At 41.5% G+C, this 11,548-nt stretch overlaps 1 long non-coding RNA gene across 1 annotated transcript; it reads right to left on the bottom strand.

Annotated features, from left to right (window-relative positions):
- LOC120562335 lies at positions 1-9,532 on the bottom strand. Its single transcript, XR_005639745.1, has 2 exons — positions 9,383-9,532; positions 1-137 (listed from the first exon to the last, which is right to left on the bottom strand). It is a non-coding gene; the product is annotated as an uncharacterized LOC120562335 (long non-coding RNA).
- Between the last annotated feature and the right edge of the window lie 2,016 nt (positions 9,533-11,548).

The raw sequence follows: 11,548 nt of genomic DNA, 5'->3' as shown, positions 1-11,548 counted from the left end.
TGTGTGTGTATGTGTGTGTGTGTGTGTGTGTGTGTGTGTGTGTGTGTGTGTGTGTGTGTGTGTGTGTTTCAAACTCACCCATTGATTCCAACACGGAGGTCTGACATGGCTGCTGCTGCTTTGGGGGATTAAGTTAACTGGGGGGAGAAAAGAAAAAGAAACCAATGACATTAGAAAGACAGCAGCAGCTACGGTTTGATGAAACTAACATTAAAATGCATCCAATCTCACTTAGTAATGTCTTCTAGCTGGCAACGCACTCAGTCAGATGACTTAACAATGCCAAAAATCACTGCAGCATAACCATGTGCCAACCATTCAAAGTATATGTGAGTGTTTGGGACTGAGACAAACTGCTGCCCTGGCAGCAGGAGGTGGCTTTAATCAGGTTAGTTAAGCCGTTGGCAATATACAATGAGTGTGTGTGTTCCTTTGCTGTAACATGACCATGTCAATCTGCCATTTTAGTGTGAACCCTCTGTTCTTCAGTGTGTTTTCTGACCAGAAACTAGATCACAAGCTGACCGCGCTGCATGCCGCTATGGTCTGAACAGCCCAAATAGTTTAATATCATATAAATTTACTATTGTTAACATGGGCGCCGAAAGGGAAGCGGGCAGCGCTTTGGGGAGCAACACTGGTGTTGTCACAAGTTTATTAATCGGTGGGAAGATTTCATCACCGTGGCAGAATGCCCTAGTTAGCACCTGTCTTATCCACTGCCTTGCACCTTCCCCCTTCTTTTTCGTTCTTCAAGTAAAGTGAGTAACATGCTAACAGGAGACACACTGCCTTCATGTAGCTTTATGCATTTGCTCTGTGGGCTAAATGATCTATCTACTTTGTATGTTGTTATTTCCTTTTGCGTGTGTGTGTCTGTAAGGTCTGTCCTGCAATGCTACAAAAACATGAAGAAAGAAAAACTGGTAGCAGTAGCCTCACAGAACAGTATACAGGCGGTGTGACGCATTCGCACTAAAGGATGAAAAAAACACCAAGGTGGTAAAGCAGGTTGGTGTGCTCCTGAATTTAGTATGACAATTGGAGCTGGGTAAGGGTTGAAGTTAGAATATCATACTGCTGCTGTGCAAGGCCGTTATTATGTGTATCGTAAGTGACGAAAAAATACAGGCTGTCAAATAGCATGTTTTATGTGCATTCTGCTGCAGGAGTACGGACGTGCTACATCATGCAGGAACATGTTTAGCAAACAATGGATAAAAAGGGAGGGAGAAAAGTGGTCGGAATGTACTGCAACAAACAGAGACTTGTCTGCTGAGTGAACAAAGAGGAAGCCTGGCCTTGACTCAACAATGTGACCTCCTTTTACCTCTTCTTTCTTCTCCTTCTCATACTGTACACTCATTCGCCCGTTCCTGCTCTCAGCACCTCCTCTGTCCTCGCCTCCTACTTTTCCAGCCCCCATTTTTCTAACAATTTCATCCCCTCTCCTTCCTTCCTTCACCTCCATCTTCTAACTCCACCTCTTCCTCTCCTTTGCTGTCCTGTCTATGCTAGAAGGGATACACACTTATACAGTATTTAGCTCCAAATTTATACCAACAGAAAACTAACTGAAACTTTATTTAGGATTACAAGTAAGCTATTTCTTAAAAATGTATCATTATATTTCCTTTGAGGTTTATTAACGTTCTACACATTTACAGAGATTTCTGTATGGAACATGTACCCAAACACTTACTCATACAGGTGATCAGATATGGTAGCTCAGTAGCATTGACCAGGTGTTAGCCTAACCGGCAGCTCTGTGTGTGTGTGTGTGTGTGTGTGTGTGTGTGTGTGTGTGTGTGTGTGTGTGTGTGTGTGTGTGTGTGTGTGTGTGTGTGTGTGTGTGTGTGTGTGTGTGTTCAGGCGCAGGTAGAGTAAGGCTAACACAGATTGTCCTTGAAACTAGGTGGTTGTCATTTTAGACTACAGTAATCTCCTAATCTGTGTGTGTGTGTGTGTGTGTGTGTGTGTGTGTGTGTGTGTGTGTGTGTGTCTGTTTGTGTGAGTGCATGTGTATGGGGAGCATGTAGGACACACCGTCGATCTGGTGAAATGCATTGTGGGAGCACTTTAAATAGACTAAAAGGGTAACCAGATTAGGATAAATCGTCTCTCTCATTCTCACACAGTCTAAAACATTAACAATAGCAGATAATCACTTGAAACAATTTTAACCTGGATTTATTTGCCTGTTATTAAGCACAAATAGATGTCGATGCCAACCTGATGCCAGTCAAAATCAATTTATTGACAGTCTGCCACAGTTTCAACTGTCAGATTTCTAACAGGGTCATTTTTTTCAGGGTAGAGCAGCCATTTTGTGCTCTGCCACTAACATCCATTATACAAGGTCAGCAAAGGAGAGAGAGAGAGAGAGAGAGAGAGAGAGGTAGAGAGAAAGAGGAGAGAGAGGATGCATACAGTATGAGCATGCTGTTCTCACATTTCTGTGTCTTTGTCTCTCCTTTATACTCAGTTCCCACCATAACCTATTGTGCATTCACAAAACTCTACAGGCACTTTCTTCCTTTGCTCTCTTTTGAACTATCCTTCCCCCTGTCGCCTCTGCACTTTAATACTATTTGTCTCAGTTGTTGGCTTTATCTCTTTATGCTAAACCTCTCTATTTTCTCTGCCCAGAGCAGTTGCCCTGGGTTTTCCAACTTAAAATGTCTGCTCTACTGACAAATGATACTACTTTTTAAACAGAGTGGGGCTATTCTGCTTCACTAAAGCAGGTGGAAAGTCTGGACAAAGACTAGTGGAGCCATATAAGATAGATCTGGTGGGACTCAAACCAAACGATGCGGCTCCAGATGTAGAGAATTCTACAACTTGACTATTTCACTGTGCACAGAAAATAATAGTTTTTAATTAGTTGAGTTGAATAAATGCATGTTTAAATAACCTGTCTTATGAAGTATTGGAGACTTTATATGGGGCAGGTGCACAAGCGTGTCTGCCTGTACAGTATGTACTTGCTGAAACTCCCCTCGTCCATGTCCGTTACTGTTGCCAGACAACAGTGTGGGGCTTTGGCTAATCAATGGGAGAAGAGAGAGGGGTTACACCGGGCAGCCAAAAAAAATTAAACACTGGCGCTGCAACATCATACTCTACTGTGGCACCCCTGTTCAGCTTCCAAATGTTGTGCAAAATATGTTACTAATTATCCCACGTTTCTATATCGAGAAACATTAAGGTTTCCATGTGCAGTAAACTTTCTAATGCCATCTCCATAGCCAGCAGCTCTTCCCATTTCTCCACGTCACAGCTCTGCCTCTTTTGACTGTAGACCAATCAACCCCTGATCTGGATTCAGCGCACACTCTGTGACAGCACTCACCCAGACATGTCCCAGCTAATAGAGGCAGCATTGTGCAGAGCAAGAAGTTGCATGCTGTTAACTGCAGTTTGCAATCTGCTGACACTCATTAAAATGTAGGAAGAAGAGGCAGACAGACGGCCAGACATGTGAAGGGTAGCCAATCAATTTCCATCTCTCCGTTCAACCTTCCTCCCTCATCCTCACTTCTGTCTCCCCTCCCTGGTCCATCAATCTCACATCTCCTTTATCACCAGGGGTCAGACCGATGGTGGTGGGGCAACAATCTCCTCTTGTGATTGGTTAGACAAAAGGAGGAACGGTTGGTGAATATCACACCTCCCCTCCCCTTTACCCCACCACCCAAACTAATCATTAAAATTCAACACCCTACCTCCCTCTCCCTGTCCTCGCCACTCTTTGTCTGTCTAGTCCCCGTCATTTAGCACAACCCTACCCTCCCTCTGAGCTGCGACCTATTTTCCTCACATAAACACAGAGTTTAACACAGGGTGGGGTTGGGGGTGGTGGTGGTGGTGGTGGTGCAGGACAGGGTCACCGTGCCTGTGCGTATGCATGTGCACCAGAGGGACCCCTGGAGGGAAGATGACTCATAACTAGTGGACCAGAAAAGGACAAAGAAAACAGGGTGCATCAGGTGGTCAAATCTTAAAATTGTGACAAAAATCAGTTGCAAGAATAAAAAACGCAGGGGAGAGGAGAAGGCTTGACACAGCATTTCACTTCTGCCAACACCTCCTCTGATGTCAAGCACCAACACTTTGTCAAACAAAACGCTGATTCTTTGTTTCTCTGTAATATGTCAACAGTCTTAGTCGAGCATTTGGACAGTGGGTTGACTCCAGTCTAAGCCTTACATGGACCTGAGTTTTGAACAGCGCAGCTACTGGACATCTTTCCAACAGTATAAGGGTTTACATACAGATAGGACACAGACAAAATAAACTATTCACATAATTCTTCATGGTGTTGTTGTGAGTGATGTGTGCTACTTATTTGGTATAGAGAGTGGCTGTTTTCTAAAGCTGTTACAGTTTAATAGTAAAAGCCTGTATTCATGTCAGGAGAGGCTAAGTTTAGATAAAGATGGTAGACACAGTCTTTGGGTTGCCTCAGTTTGTGTAATAATTGGAAATTTGTTAGTGAGAGAATGAACTCACTGACTCTACCCTTGCTTTTCCTGCCCACTACGCCACTCCCCCTGCCTTCCTCCATCCTCCTCCCTTCTTTCAGTGTCTTTTGCCTATTTAAACTTTCCTCCCGCTTTTTATCCCTCTGCCACACCCTCTTTCTCTCCAGTATTTTTCCACTGCGGTGGGTTGATTGGCTAAAGGCCAGGCAGACTATCCAATTAGGTAATGTTTTCTCTTCTTGCCCGCCTCTTGGTGAAAAAAAAAAATCAAATGCATTAGAGACTAAACAATAAATGTCAACTTTACAGCCTTAGATGCACACACATTAGTGATGAAGTGGAGTCAAACTTTTTGTGTTCAACTTCAGTGAACTCCTGCTCACCTTTTATTCTGCCTCCTCTGTAGCAGTATACCTGCTGCTTCCTCTCTTTTTATAGTCTGAGCGCTGAGGCAATGTCACTTTGCTGCCGTAAACTAGTCAGTTAAATGTCCAACTACATCACATCACCAGCCACACACATGCACACACACAACACCACAGGCTGTGTGTCCTACTTAGCAGGTACGGTCTCCTGCTGACAGTTACAGACAGTTAAGAAGTTCACTGTTTCTATTAGACAATTCACCAAAGTCAAAGTATCTTTACTGTCCCTTACAGGGAAATTGGTTTGCAGCCAGGATTTATTCACCCGTGGCAAATTAACATGATAAGTAGACACTGAATTTATAGTGCGAAATATCTTTCATTATTTCATAAGCTTTAATAATTAATGATAAAAATAGATAAAGATGATCGACGTGTTTTTTATAAATGTAGCAATATGTATTGCAGTTCAGCAAAGACTTATTCATGTACAAAACTACACGTGGACACACACACCAACCATCATGAATTAGTAAAAGGTGTGCTGTATCAAACTGCAGAGGATTCAGTGACACACACACACACACACACACACAAGCTTGTGTCAGCAGCTAAATGACAAATAACCTTCCTAAGGCTCAGACCCTGTCACTTGTCTCCTCTCCTCTCTCATGTAGTAGTAGTAGTACTGTGTAAGCTGCATTTGCTACCTTCCTCATATCCTGCTTGCTGTACAAAAACCTGCACTTTTGAATAACTGTATAAAAAACTAAGCAAAAGTGATTTGTTGTACAAGTAAGGGCCTTTTATGTGTCAGTTGTGTATAGCCTTCCCTACTGTAGGGTTTATTTCCTTAAATTTGCGACAGTTAGGTGCAGAGTGCTGAGTCACTCTGGAGTTCCTTCTCTCTTACACACATCCTGGACAAGATGGCTGGGTGATAAGTCAGCAGCAGAGCATAATGGCCTCTCGTTTACACACATCATAAGTAGCTTGTCTATATCTCCTTAATAACATGGCTGTAGTCCTTGATAGGTGGGAATAACATATCCTGTGTGTACTAATGTGCTCTGATCTCATTAGCTAATAGCTGGTAACACAGTGACTGACATTTCAGACATTTGGCCGACACCCTTATCTGCAACAAATACAAGAGCAGAATGAATGTCCAAGTAACAAAATAATAATTATAATAATGCAATTTGCAAATGCATTGATAAAACTAGTAGACTAATTTCATTTGGAGATCTTAATGCAATCACTGTCATTTTAATATATCCACTAGACTGGATCTGGGACAAGAAACGCCTGCTCTAAATAAAGTTATACATGCGATTTAAAAGTCTGTTGGAGAGATAAATCGAGAGATAATTGAGATAAATCATGTTAATTAAAAATACTGCAAAAACTATTTTCTGCTTGACGCATGACAAATGGCTGTTCATTTTCTTCCAAAACTATGATCATAGAGTATGAGGTCTGGCAACACATACAGCTTTGACTACAATAGTTAGCATCTTTCTGGCAGCACTGGGCCTGTTATTAGTGAACAGGGACGTGCACAGACATTTTGGGCGGCAGGGGCTCAAGGAAAAAAAAGGTTAAAATAGTTAATAAATAATTATTTATTTGAAACGAAACGTTAAATATATTAACACAACTCTGACTACCTTAACAACTGATTTTATTTTCCTTGCTCAATTGTTCAATACATTTAATAAATACTCAACAAAATAATCAGTTAAAACAGAGACTTTTTAGTATTGACCAGGTTCATCACAAACACCAAAGGAAACTTTTCTATGCTACTAGTTTCAAGTATATATTTAGAATAGGAGACAGCACCAAGGAGAGGGACAATGTTTCACTAAGAATTTGTTTATTTTGCAAATGGCAATAAATCATTTTAATTCTTTTGGTGTTATTGAAAGAAATAACACTTCAAAAAACTTTTTTATAAAAACAAAAAAGGCCTACCTCAACAAAAAACTTCACACTCACACTGTTACTGCAATTTTGTTAATTTTACAGAAAAAAACACTGCACCAATAATGAATCATGAAGAAACAGATGAGGAGCCCACGATCCAAATGATGAAGCTGTTTAACGCAGGACACTTTTTTCATGTGCTCAATTTAGAGATTTTGGTCTATTTTGCTTCCATGTCTTCTTTTACTCTATAATAACACTTCCAAAATACACATTTAGATGATATTTGTGTAGGCTGCATCTGTAGATTTCTTCTATATTAATCTACATATTTAAACCTAACATTTAAGGGGGAAATAACTCTTAACTCATTAACAGTGCCTTGTCAAATGTATGCATATTAGCGCATTTTAATTAGTTAACGCCTCATTTGCATATCAATGTTAATGATGACATTATTAGACACAGATTTTACTGTAGCTGTTCATCTGGAGTGTATCCATTGAGTACAGTACATTAGTCTGTAGGACCATGATGCCTCGGCTGAACATTAGCTAACTTATTACATTAGCTAATAGCTCATGCATGTTAGCAGGACACAGGTTAACGTTAACTATTTGTTTTGTCTTCCGGCTAATTAGCTGTAAACTCGAGGCACTGGCTGAGTCTTTTGTTCATCACCACTTAGGAAGGTTATCTGTCATCTAGCTAATGACACAAGCTCACAAGTGTGTGTGTGTGTGTGTGTGTGCGCGCGCACTGCTGACCAGGAGACGCATCTCAGATAGAGAGAGAGAGAGAGAGAAAGAGAGAGAGAGGGGGGCGACCTGATGTTTAGAATGTATAATTCAATAAATACATTAGTTTGATAAAGAAGCTGTCTGCTAACAGGAATATATATAGGCTATATTCATTAATTTAAAAAAAATCAATTCAAAAAAGGGCACTTTCTCTGGAGGAAGAAAAAGGGCAGATGCTCAAGCCCCTTTTGAGGTCTCTGTTGGTGACCTTCAGTCATCCAGAGCCTGGGCTAAGAAGCGTGACTCCCCATCCATTGGGTACAGTGGGAAGAACCCTTCTTTTTCCAATATGGTAAGGAGTTTGAGAATAAAGATTAGCAGCGGGTCAGCATCACTACAGCAGCTCTGGGCCTGCTGGGACCTTCCTCAGCTGCAGTGATAACCTTCAACAGTGAGACAAGGTCGGACATGGCTACATCTGCATGTACCACACCTACATCAAATCACTGGAAGTAACTGCAAGCACATCGTGACTGCCACAATGAACAATACCGTATTATGTACTTTATTATTAATTAATAATATTAATGTTATTTTAAACGATACTGAATACTAGCATCCCCTTATTAATTTACCCCCATTGAACAAGGTTGACATTTTCGTTTTCTATTTAAATGTTTGTAGTTAAATACTGTATGGCTGAGTAAGTAGCTTAATAATTTGTAGGCTATGTTAACTTTAGCTGTGTCGTATTGCTTCTTTAAAAAGCGCAAGCAGGCCTCTTTGCAACCCGCATCAACAGGTCTGGTCTGTCGAGTCAAACTGCGACACAATAATGCGACACTGCACTGCCTCTATGTCCTTCAAAGCCATCACAGGAAGGCTTTGAGCACGCCTCTCTCATCTTTCCACATCAAATAAAGCCAAGGTTATTCATCTGGTCCGTTTCGGTTATTGCATCACTCTGCTTCCCGTCATTGCATTACTGGCGCAACGACGACAGACTTCATCATACAGACCACGGGAGGCACGTAGCTTCACCTCCATTCACGTACACTCATCCTCCCCCCAGTACACCGGCTTTAATTAAACAGCTCCGTATATGTATCAATTTACAGCTTAGCAGCAAACCCATTTTCATTCAAACTACATATAAATATAGGCTACTGTCAAGTATCTACGGTGATAGACGTTGATATTTGTGTTGGGTTACATAACATGGAGACTAATCCACTTCCGCAAAGATGCAGAAATGGGAGCTGCCAATGTCACGTTACCCGCTCAGTAGGACAATTTAGCTTCAGATGAATCCATTATGAATTGACCAACATTAATTTATGCAGATTGTCTGAATCTTGTCATTTTAATACTTCGGGGTCTTTACAGCTTTAGTGGATTTTGGTGTCGGCTATCTGATGCAACGAAACGACTCAGAAGGAAATTTTATACAACGACCGGGCTCTCTCCAGACAGCAAGGCCATGGCCGCATCCCCTCCCATCCTCGCTGTTCTCTTCCTGTACTGATGTAGCGTGCATGCTGCGAAGGATGCTGTTATGCAGATCCAAACGCTGAATGAGCTTTAAGCTTAACTTCACGTTATTCCACAACCCACTTTCTCATCCTCTCGCCTGTCTCTCGCGCACGAGTGCCACTTTAAACGGTTAACGTTACGTGGCTGATTAAAATAAAGCTGGAAATTCAATGGAAAGGCAACAGAATGGCCGCTGGCTTCCGATAGTCGTTTATAGGAATAGTTTTAAAGTCCTCACTTTAAAAAGAATGTGTGTATTCTAACCGTTAGAATGTCGGGCCTCTAAAGTAATAGCTACGTTGTGAGATAAATCAGTGTTGCAGCTTACCTGACGGATGTTGCTTCTTGAGTCTGTGTGCGCAATCCACGGTGCCGCCGTCCGCTTTTATACAAGACACGTGTCTCGGGGAGCCTGGTCGCCACGGCGACGTGACGTCATGTCATCCTACCAGGCTCCATTCTGAACGAGGGACTAGTCACGGCTGCCATAGTAACTCGAGGGATGAAGCACTGGTCTGGTTAACGTCTTTTTCACACATGTTAAACTCATAGAATATACCCTAATATTTACCAGAGAGAGAGAGAGAGAGAGAGAGAGAGAGAGAGAGAGAGACAGATACGGGGTAAGGGAGACAGAGAGAGACTGGAAGGATGCCAACGTGGAAGTGGTGGGGGGGATGATGATGCATTTTGTCCTGTTTCAACCATGTAGGCTAGCTCACAGAATTGGTCACGCGCATTTGATGAAATTCTAGGGAAGCATAGCTTGATGCATGGACGGCCATTATTTACGTAGAGACCGGAAACTAGCAGCTGTAGATTGCAATAGTCAAAATAACACCGTATTAATCAGTAGGCTGGTCACTCTGCATGTGGCAGGATGCTGTTGGACTGCATGGCCTATACAAGCACATGATGTTTTATAACCAGGCCCCCACTGTGCATTGATCTGTAAAGGACTGCAGTGTGTGTGTGTGTGTGTGTGTGTGTGTGTGTGTGTGTGTGTGTGTGTGTGTAGGCTATGCTTATTGATAGATGCAGCCATGTTATGTTATGTAAGAAGTCATGAAGCCAGCATCGTTCCCATGGAGTCAAGCTCTTCTGCTGCTAAACTGGAGTGAATAAATGTTTAATTATTACAATATAAAATAAAGTAGATAATAAAAATAAGACTATGCATAAATACTTTATTAAACTTAAGTTGAATGGTTGTATTATCTCAAAATCTCTCCTGTCCTCTCCTCTCCTCTCCTCTCCTCATGTCACAGCACGTGTCAGACTGAGAACAAGCCTACGTGAGGGAGGATGCGTACAGTAGTCTAGTGTAACATGGGAAATCCCTGCAGTGCAGAGCAAGTAGGAAGTATCGCTCGTTGACCAACATGATTTACACACACTGCACATCCCGTCTAGCATTTCGTCAGCTCTACGGATGTAAGAGAACGGGTCATCTCTTGATTGGCGTTTGATTTCCGCACTGTAACGCAAGCTTCGATTAAATATTATATACCGGTAGGCCTATCATATAAATGGTAGTTCATAAAATCTCTTTATCTCTGTATAACTAGTTTATACTATCAGCTATTCTAGCCCATGCAGCTTCTCTATAGCTATGTTCTCTGGACAAGAAGTTAAACTATGGCGCCATCTTCTGGACAAACCACCGATCTGTACACCAAGATTGGATTGCAATCTTCCTGTTTAAATTAGATGTCAAATCTGACCACTACGAAGAGGCCTTATTGTAATATAAACGGCTCTGTACAAGATGAGGGAGGTGAAACAGTTAGTGACTGCGATTATGTAAATGCACTGGCTACAATGTCTGGAGGTACAGATGTGGGTATGGCCCATGGCTGTCCAGGGTGCTATCAGGTTAGAACAATCACCTTGTCTGTTACCTTTATAGCTTCAAAAAACGGTTTGTCCATTGTAGCCTACCATTTCCTTGGTTAAAGTGAAGCAGCTTCACAGTTGAAACTCAAATGCATATTTATTGCATACCACACTGGTCAGGCCGGGTCTTGGTGTAAGTATAAGAGCAGGGTGATGGTGTACACCGTCTCTGTGTATTTTGTCCAATATTCCCTATTTTTCCTAAACATTTAAAAAAAAATGACAACATAGCCTAATCACTGGCACTGTGACATGGTGCTGGAGGATGAAACAGAAGAGTGATAGTCTTGATCCAACTTGAGGGTCCTGCAATAAATTCTTTGTTCAACAGGGGGCGATCTTGCCTTTACAGTAATACTGTCATATGAGGGAGCATCAATTGAGGGTTAGTGTTTGTGTCTACTCACTTACAGTTGAATCTAATGTGTTAATTAATGTTTCTACTATCTAATGACAAATATAATAAATACATAATAAAAAAGCAGTTTCTAATGAATGCAAAAAACTATCTATATCTAGCTATTCCTTTTATTAAAGTGACTATATGTAACTTTTAAATATTTCTGAAACTGTGTAATGTTCAATCTGATGATCATAA

This window comes from Perca fluviatilis, chromosome 7 (assembly GCF_010015445.1).
Source record: "Perca fluviatilis chromosome 7, GENO_Pfluv_1.0, whole genome shotgun sequence".
Taxonomy (NCBI): domain Eukaryota; kingdom Metazoa; phylum Chordata; class Actinopteri; order Perciformes; family Percidae; genus Perca; species Perca fluviatilis.
The sequence above is the reverse complement of the archived record's forward strand: the minus strand, read 5'-3'. Positions and strand labels throughout refer to the sequence as shown.